This window comes from Carlito syrichta, unplaced genomic scaffold (assembly GCF_000164805.1).
Source record: "Carlito syrichta isolate Samal-C Ts95f unplaced genomic scaffold, Tarsius_syrichta-2.0.1 Scaffold315781, whole genome shotgun sequence".
Lineage (NCBI taxonomy): Eukaryota > Metazoa > Chordata > Mammalia > Primates > Tarsiidae > Carlito > Carlito syrichta.
In genome coordinates, this window is record NW_007259877.1 from 175,220 (window position 1) to 185,376 (window position 10,157).

A 10,157-nucleotide genomic window follows, 5' to 3' on the forward strand; every position below is an offset into this window, starting at 1 on the left:
CGCCGCCCCCCCCCCCCCAGAGCATTCTCTCTATATGTTAAAAAATGACATTTATCACTTTTTATCTCAAGTTCTAGTTATTTATGAACTGAAACTTTTTTTTTTCTCCACAAGTGGATTATGAGGGCTTTTGGCAGGGTGTCTTGTCTTTCTCGTCCTCGCATTTCCAAAGCCCCAACGCAGTGCCTGGCCTGCGGTTGTCACCTAATAAAACTCTGTAGCGTGACTGAAAAGCAAATGAATAGGCAAAGATGCCCCCTACTCACTATTTGTCCTCAGGTAGGGTGACTTGATGTAGAGTTTTTTTCTTGGAAAACATATTCTTTCTGTTGGACACAATGTATGCATTTCAAAATTCAGAACTGGAAAGAGATTTCATTTTTTTCCAAGATGCTATCATTTTAGAAGAATCTTATTAAAATGTTTCCCGATGGTGTCTCTTTTTCTCAGCAGGCTTTCAATCAAAGCGGCAACGCTTTCCATGTTTTCTGGAAGATGCTGCTCCACATGCTTTTTCTCGGGTGTTCTCTTCTCCCTGCTCCAAGTTGATTGTGATTGTGTAGCAATGATCCTCCCTCTCACCGTGGACAGAACACACCCACTGAGGCTGGGCCCGACCAGGTTGGCATGCTTAAGCCAATGGAATGTCAGCACATGTGATGCAGGCAGAGGCCTCAGGTGTGCTGCTGTGGTTTTCTTTGCCCCTGTGCGTCTGCCATTTATCATGGAAAGAACTTGGGAAAGAGACCAGAACCCAAACCGAGGCCTGGATCAGCTAAAGCACAATAGCTGCAACACCTTGATCAAACTCAATCAGGAGAGACTGTGTGTTGACATCGTGTGGCATGAGTACAGGAATAGTTGACCCACACTTTGGATTTCCAATTTTGTCCGGGTAGGTGTATACTTTGCCCAAAAGTTCTGCACCATTTACAAGGGGGGACACCAACCCCCCCCCAGAATTTATTTATAAATTATTGTGCATTCTTACATATTTAAACTTTAGTCACCTTCCAAGTATTGTTTGATGCAATCCACCTATCAAGATGCTTTTTCTGCTGCTCTAAACAGTTTTTGAACTCGTTCATTTAAATGCCTTTTAATGCTTCTGCCATTTTTTGTTGCCTCTTCCGCATTGGCAAAATGTTTCCCTTTGAGGACTTTTTTCATCTGGGGAAATCAGAAAAAAGTCACTTGGACAAGATTGGGTGAACAGGGAGGCTGGGGCACTGGGATCATTCCCTTTTTGGTCAAAAACTGCTGAACACTCAGTGCGGTGTGGGCAGGTGTGCTTGTAAATCACCCATCAAGAAATGGGCAAATGTGTTGAAAGAATCTCCCCACCAAAATTCACTGAAGCAGAATGCAGCCTATCACAACAACACTAGCTGGTACACAGATACTGATGGGTTCCTAGAACACTTACCTAGTGGTGGAAGCCTGTACTACAAAGGGCCTGCCTTCCAAAAAGATAATTCTTTTGGGGGGGAATCCCCCTCATATGTCTTTGTGCCTTTTGGGATAGAAGTGTCTTGGCTTAGACAACTTTTTTCTTCTTATGGTGACAGGTCCGTGAAATAAGTAACTTCTGCAAACACAAGCCCACAATTTGAGAGTTAAGTTTGAAATCTTTGATTCTGTAGGGTTGTGTCTGCCCTTAATTTATTATTTATATTTAAAATAATTTGAAACATGAATTCTGGAAACTTTATATGATTTACCAACTTTTCAAAATTGACACATATATCACGTGTCACGTTTTATAGACTCAGAAGTTCCAGATTGTTCTTGCTTATTGAAACAATGGCTGGCATAAAACCCTTTTAAGGATTTTAAGAAATTGAAAAACTAAAGTAGACCTAAAAAAAGGGCATTCTTTTTTTTTTTCCTCAATGAGATGGAATTCACATAACACAAAGCTAACCATTTTGAAGAAGGGTATGCATCTTAATCTACTCTAATAAGTGGTCAACTACTTCTTTCATTTTAAATGTTATGGTAAAACACAATAGGCCAGAGTCAGAGGTGAGAAGAAGCCAGGAGCAGCTGGAGAAAAAGGAGAGAAAGTGGGTGTGAGGAATTGTCTGGACATAGACTCATTCCTCCTGTCCCTGGCTTCTTTCTGCCCCCTCCCTCAGGAAGCAACTTCTGTCCAAGGCTGTCTCTGAAGCATATGCATATTCCCATTAAAGGCCTAGTAATGAGGGATTCAGGTGACCATCCCTGCATTTCATCAAAGCTGAAAAGTGTATAGTCATCACTGTTAATCATTGTAATTGTACAACATGCTGTTGGAATTTGAATGACTAACTTGATTGCTTTAATTATAAAAACTGCTTGCTATACTGCCCCAAGGCATGGATTCTTCACCGACCTGCTGCCATCGGTGACTCCCATAAGTTTTAATAAACCAATGTCTTTCCCTGCTGGACTTCCGGGTGACTTCTTTGGAATAGGTGAACAGTACATGCAAGCCCTCTCAGATTCGGAGCTACCACGTTACAGTGGGACTGAAAGGAGAGAAAACTGGGAAGGAATGAAGTCCCCAGGTGATGAATCCACAGCTGCCTTCAGCTCCCTGCCCTGTGCTGGCGGCATGGGGATTCTAATGAGAACTCTGTGTTCTGTGTGTCGGGGGAAATGCAAGGCAGTGGGGTAGGGAAGGGGGCTGGAAAGGGTGGGCTAATGCTCCCTAGCAGCTACTCGTCAATGCGGGAATCGGATCATTCCTAATTGCATATCCTCTTGGAGCCAGTGGAGAAAAAATGGAACTCACAAACAAAGTTTTTTGGTTTTGTTTTCCATTTTTGCTCTTTTTGCCTTCTCAAGGCGGGAGGTAAAGACATCGAAAGTCCTTGACTTGGACACTAGTCTAAAATGTCTCTTAGGCTCAAGGTATTTTCCTGGCTTGTGAGGCTGGCAGCATTCCTCCTTCACTGGGATGGCTCCTCGTCACCCTCCTCCCACAGCCCACCACACCCTGGGGACAGGGGACAGGGCCACCCTCCTCCCTCACGCCCTGCTGAGGTCTGGGGACTCCTGGGGTTCCCCAAGACTCTTCGGGGGGTTATGCATGGTGAAAGTCATTTTTCATGAGCCTAAGGTATGACTAGCTTTTGCTCATTCGCAAGCGTATAAAGTGGAGTTTTCCAGCGGCAGCATGATGTGCGAGGGGTACACAGCTGGAAGGCAGACACAGACGTGGGGTCCAGCTGGCTTCCATTCGGCCAGAAGCTCACAAGGTTGCCACTCCCACACATTTTTTACTTTTGGAAAATATGTTTCATAAACATGTTTTTTGTATGAATATGCAATGATTCTTGTATTTGTAAAATGTCTCGGTTCGAATGTGAAAAGGACTGATAGCTGTTTCCCACATTCAGAGAAACACTTGGAATCTGTATTTTTTATTTTATTTTATTTTTTGAGTCGGAGTCTCACTCTGTCGCCCAGGCTGGAGTGCATAATTACGGCTACCGCTGCCTCAACCTGCTGGGTTCAGGCGATCCTTCTGCCTCAGCCTTCCAAGTAGCTGGAACTACAGGCATGTGCCACCATACCCGGCTAAGTTTTTGATTTATTATAGAGACAAGGTCTCACCATGTTGCCCAGGCTGGTCTCGAACTCCTGGGTTGAGGCAATCCTCTCACCTTGGACTCCCAAGTGCTAGGATTACAGGGATGAACCACTGCACCTGGCCCTATTGGCGTCTTTAAAGATCTTAAGATCAGAAAGCCTGAGGACGGCGGCTTGGGAGGAACAAGCAGTATTTCTGCAACTACTGCACATCTGTGCTCCGCCTGTGGAAATAAAAAGAAGATTGCAAGATGGCCCCCTGGGCTGGCTTCAGGTTCTGCTTGGGACAAGGTTGCAGGGGACTGTACTACTGCTGGGTTGGCCCACTGTGGTGAGCTCTGTGGGCACCACACCTTCCCAGTGAAGGCTTTAAAAGCCATCTGGCCTGGACCCTCCAGATCCTTCAGGCCACCTGCTGTGTGGTGCCTGAGGCCTGCCAAAGGGGGCATTTTCACAGAGAGACTGAACATATAAACAGTGGTGAGACTGGTAAAAAATAAACTCTGACCACAACCTCAGCAGTGACCATCCTGGGTAGGAAACCACAAGGTCTGCAGCCATTGGCCCCCAGTGGCCAGGACTTGGTCAACGACTGCCAACTTCCCTAATTTTTGCTCTGATTTCCAACTCAGAACCAACCAGAGAATGTCAAATCTCCCAAAACCAGTCCTAGAGGATGCCGTGCAACCAGCCAGCCACCTACAACTTCCACGTGTGATAGCCACCTGTGGTTGTCCCTTAGGTCGCTCTGAAACTTGTTCCCTCCCTGCTTGCTTTTGAGTCCCTACCAAAGGCAACTATAAGAGATTGAATGGTGTAACCCAGAAATTCGTATGTCGAAGTCCTAACCTTATTTGGAAATGGAATTCTTGCAGATGTCTTTAGTTAAGTTGAAGTAACTTCTGGAGTAAAGCAGACCTTAATCCAGCATAGCTAGTGCCTTATAAAAATGAGAAACATGGACACAGGGAACACGCATGCGGGGAAAACACTATGTGAAGACGAAGACCAAGATGGGGGTGATGCTTCTATAAGTCAAGGAATGCTAAAGACTGCCAGCAACCAGCAGAAACTGGGAGAGATGCTTGGAACAGATGCTTCCCTGGTGCCTTCAGGGGCAGCATAGCACACCCTGACCTCACACACTTCCAGCCTCCAAGATGTGAGAAGTAAAAGCCTGCTGTTTATGCTGTGCAGTCCATAGCTACAACACCCCTAGCAAAGGAATCCAGCAAGTGGCAGTGGCTGACTGCCTTGCTACGGCAAGTTTGTTCTCATTTGGTGGTCTTCACCTGTCTCCACAGCACCCATGCTGTGAAAAGGACAGGCTTTGAGGTGAAGTTCACAGGACCCAGACTTTCAGTCAGTGTGGAGCAGGTAAGACCGACAGAAGCCCTTTCGTGGGCTATGGGTGTTCACTCTTGACCTGGTCCGAGGGATCTCCTGACACAGTCCAGGAAGCCCTGGCCTGGCCCTGGTGGGCCTTTGCGCTCTCCTGCCCTCACTTCTGGGGTATGTCATCAAAGAACCCCCCATGAAGTGTCCTGGGCCTAAGCTCCAAACCACAGTGCAGGCCTCATCCTGACCCCCTCCCCCAACCGCAGGAGCTCTCAAGTGGTATGGAGCCCTGGAAGTCTGTGCTGGTGCTTTTATTCCTACTGTGTAAAGTGATTGGGGTTCATTCACAGGTCTTTGTTCAGCCTTCCTTGTACTGGGGGAACCAGAGGCTCTCTCTCCCCATGGCGGGCTGAGGCAGACTGGACAGGAGTTATTCTGAGATCAGCACAGTCTGTACAGGTAACAGTAATAGTATTTTATTGCTGAAGTCGTGTGGGAAATGTTGGGCTGGGGGAGAAGAATGGAGATGAGTTTAAAAATAGAAGGCTGTAATTAGCAAAGCATGGATTTGTTCTAGAAGGCATCAATTACTACGGCAACCACACAGCCCAGAATTTCCAGGGCGGGCTCATTCCACAGCATCCGATTCTTTTCAGTAAATGGCATCTGCTACATGTTGAAAGGTGATTGAATGTTATGGGGTTACACGACATTACACATAAATTAATTCACAAATCCAAACAAACACTTTGTCATTTCATGACTCTGCTTTTTGTTATTAAAATGTGGCCGTCATGGCAGTGGTCTTTCCCTACAGGTGAAGAATTGTTTATGTAGGTAGGAATTCAGGAAGGCATTTGTCAAAAGTGGGGCCTTGGGGAGAGTCAGACTTAAACTTTTTGGTTGGAGCATTTTACATTTTTTGGACGTACTCCCAAGGGGCTAGTTCTCAGGTTTTTGCTGCATGTGGTATAGCGCCCCCTGAAATAGCGTGGAGGTTCTGCTGGCCACGCTTGTGTGAGCTGCTCTGTGCATAGCTTTTATGATTTGTGCGTCCTGCATGCCCAGGAAGTGCCACAGCTGCTCTGAATGGGACACAGAAGCAAGTCTCAGAGCCCAGAGCCAGAGAGATGGGAGCCCTTAGGACCAGCGGTGATGGGGTCACCTCATGCCACATGGGACATTTGACTGGGATAAGAAATCATATTTTCTGTTACGTGCCTTGGTTCTCAGGGGACACAATGGTTGTATTGGGCAGGGAGGAAGGAGGCCAGCCAGAGTCTAGGAGTCAAGTCTGGGGATAGGAGTGGGAATGGGCCAGGGGAATACCCACTCACCACTGGTGGATGGGCATCTTAGCATAGAAACCTACATTTTGGAAACTTGGATATCTGTTGCTATTTGTATTTTCAGTCACTTTCCCCGCCCACACCTTTAATTTTATCCCTTTTTTGTTGCAAATATCAGCTCATTTTAGTTATACTGAGGTATAAGGGGAAAGACTCAATCTAGGACTGGAATTTTGAAAGGCCTAGTAGAAATCAGAGTTAAAACAACAACATCAACAACAACAAAACAAAACTCCAAGGGGAAGACGAATTTTGGAGGTAAGAGCCTGGGAACCTTAGAAGATGACTTAACTCCATCCTGGCTCTAACCAGCATCTCCTTCTAGAACTCTCTCTGCTTAACCTTTGGAGGGGCTTGCACCTTGTTTTATATATTTTTAAAATTTTGCTTACATAATTTTTAGAGAAAGGGTCTTTGTTGCCCAGGCTGGAGTGCAGTGGTGTGATCATAGCTCACTGCAGCCTCAAACTCCTGTGCACAAGCAATCCTTCTGCCTTAGCTTTCTGAGCAGCTAGAACTACAGGCGTGCACCACTACACCTGCCCAATTTTTATTTTTTGTAGAGATGAGGGGATCACTGTGTTTCCCAGGATGGTCTCGAACCCCTGGCCTCAAGTGATCCTCCTGCCTCTCTGCCTACCAAAGTGCTAAGATTATAGACATAAGCCACCTTGCCTGGCCACACTATTTTAAAAGGAAGCTGCTCTGTGTTCTTCGCAGCTGATGGCTTGCTACCCAAGGAGATGGCATCTCAAAAAACATGTCTCCAACACTAGTCTGTGACTGTAAAACGGTTTCTCAAAGTTGTTTTGTGGCCTGTCAGCACCTGAAGCTCCTGGGGTTTTGTAAATTGCAGAATTCCAGCTTCCTTTTCAGACTGCATGAATCCAAATCTCTGGACCACAGGACCTAGGGGTCTGCATTTTCACCACACGCTGTCTTGACTTTTCAGCACACCAAAGTCTAAGAGCCACTGCTGTAAAATCTCAGCAAGTCAAGCTAAACTCCGAACCCCTTCTCAATCTCTGCAGTCCCTAAATGGGGGCTATCATTTTCAGAGTTCCAAGGCAACATGCCTGAATTCCTTCAGCTTGAGTGGCATGGGCATGTGGGTGCCTTTAAAAGGCTAACACCCCACCAAAAGATAACCACAGGTGGACATGGCCCTCCATGGGACTCATAGGCGTGGGCTATTTCCAAAGATAGCAACGCCAAACCCGTGCTGATGACTCTGTGTGTTTACGTGCGTGCGCGGCTGCAAGGCCTTATATAGAGCAGAGGCCCGGGAAGGCACAGCAGAGTACAGTGCGTTCAGCACGCTCTTGAACCTGCATGGCCTCAGAGCTCTGACATGTACATCTTGGCAGCTGATACGCAGGGAGGCCACATGTGTCCATGTCTATCTTTGGAGCTTGCCCAGTCCAGTTTGGAGAACAGCTGATAAATGCTTGGAGCCAGCAGAGCTAGGCAGATGAGCTATAACTTTTGCAAATAGAAGCAAACATCTGGGATGGCCTCCTGTAGCAGTGAGGCTGTGGTTGGTATCATCACAGGTGGCAAAGAATGAGCCACACAGCCTCATTTGGTTCTGGTAGAGATTCACCAGTGAAGCCATGGTAGGTAAGAAAAGAAGTCACCAAATAGGTGTGATGGTGTGTGCCTCGTGCCTGTTTTTCTAGCTACTCGTAAGGCTGAGGTGGAAGGATTGCTTGAGCCCAGGAGGTTGAGGCTTAGGTGGGCTGGATTGTGCCACTACACTCCAGCCTGGGTTGACATATGAGACCTTCAACTCAAAAAATAAAGATAAATAGAAAAGAAGTCATACTGGTGGCTACTCTTTCTCGTTCCAGTGTCTTCTAGGTGGTTTGTTGACTTTCCCCATCAAAACAGTACGTGCTCTCTTCCCTCACCTGCCTTACTTTTCCTCAAAGTGTCCATCGTCCTCTGGCACAAATGTCTGTATTCACCCCAGTCCCCCAACTGGGACTTGAGCCCTGAGAGGAGGCTCCCAGGCTGTCCTGTTCATTACAGCCTTCCTGGTGCCTAAAGTGGTCCTGGCATGTGGGGGGAGCTCAAAGAGGGTTTGTTGAATGAATATATGATAGATCAGGTATTTCAGAGAAAGAGTTGAAAGTCCTTCTCATCCCCTCTCCATGGGGCCTGCTCACAGAGCATGAAATCTAAATGAACGCTCTGAATGAGTCTGAGCAACACCTGGGTGTCCAGCAAATATATTTGGGCACATTGGGGTACAGACTACACACTTCTGCCCTCATCCCTGGATGAATTCCATTGGTGGGTGGGTACTCTTGGTTGGTCTCCACAGTGTCCCCAACACCATAGTTTGCATGAGGATTTGCCCTCTCACTCAAGAGCCTCCGATTCTCAAGACCAGCTCACGCCCAGCCCTCCAAAAAACAGTGTCTTCTGAAGACACCAACCCAGCCGGATCTTTCCTTACTCCCAGTTTCCAACCAGCTTGAGGCCTGTGCAGCCCAGGAGAGCTCCTGCCGAGGCTTCTGGTCTCACCAAGTGGGAGGCATGCCTGTCTGCAGGATCAATAGAGCCCTGAGTCCAGGGGCCAAGGCATTAAAAATGTCCTTCAGATTGTCTAGTGTGCAGAGGGTACACAGCAGGTGCTCATGAAACCCTGTCAACTGTTTAACTGTTCAGGTCCGTCCCTAGAGGTAGTACCATCAGATCTTTACACATTCCTCTCTTTAGGGCAAAAGTATGTGAGAAATCCCTTGTTGAATTTGAAAACATTTAATCAAAGTAAAGACGAACATAGTTAAATAACTATACAGAACTGAAAGAAACAGAAGAGTGGGAACTGTCTATCCGCCCTCACCTCCCAGAAGATGATGCCTCCTTCATCTATTTCTAAGGACCCTGTGATTACTCTGGGCCCACCTGGATCATTTCCCCACTTCAAGGTCCTTAATCACATCTGTGCAAAGTCCTTTGACCACATAAGGGAACATACTCATGGGTTTTAGGGATTAGGATATAGACAACTTTGGGGACCATTATTCTGCCTGCCACCTCCGTATGAGCTTCTACTGTTATTTCCTGATACACCTGTCTTTCGTGCATTACCTGTTGATTTTCTACGAAGAGAAGTGAGGAATTCATTCTTATATCTTTACCCATTTCCTTCTCTATTCTCTCAGCACGTTATCAAGATTATGCAACAAAGCAGGGCACAGTGGCACATAGCCTGTAATCTCAGCACTTCAGGAGGCCAAGACAAGAGGACTGCTTGAGGCCAGGAGTTCAAGACCCAGCCTGAGGAACATGGTGAGACTCATCTCTGTAAAAAAAAGGAAAAGAAGAAGAAGAAAAAAGATGATGCAACAATTGTTTCCAGCAGAGCCAGCTCACGGAGTCATTTCATCTCCTTTCTTGTGCAGCACTTTCTCCCGTGGATGTTCTAGTTGCCTTTGTCTCTGTCCTGCAGTTTGCTTTTAGCACATTCCTGTGCTTGTCTGGAACCCTCCTTCTGAGAGCCTCCAACTTTGATGGGCCTGGCGTGTCCTCTAGGCACCTCACAGCGTCGTGGCTGGGTTTCAAGGATGAACATTCAGATAGAGAGACAGAGACGAGAAAGAGACAGAGATGAGAGAGAGACAGAGGGAGAGGGAAAGGGAGAGACAGAGAGGAGTCAGAGAGGGAGGAAGGGAGAGAGAAAGGGAGGGGAGGGAGGGGGATGAGGAGACACACTGACCAACCGATTGACCATAAACACAAGAGGGGAAACCCTATCACCTTTTTGACCCAGCCTTGGAAATTGTGCAGTGTTGCATCTACTGCCTTCTATTCATCCAATTCTATCCCAAAGGCCTTGCCACTTCAAGGGAAGTGTATTTTTTTTTTGTTGGGGGGGGGGGGGGG

The 10,157-nt window shown here is 46.8% G+C and overlaps 1 protein-coding gene across 1 annotated transcript in view; it reads left to right on the top strand.

Moving 5' to 3' along the window:
• The window catches only part of DYRK1A (dual specificity tyrosine phosphorylation regulated kinase 1A), a 159,545-nt gene that overhangs the window by 123,337 nt on the left and 26,051 nt on the right, over window positions 1-10,157 (top strand). The gene's annotated exons all lie outside the window — the stretch shown is intronic.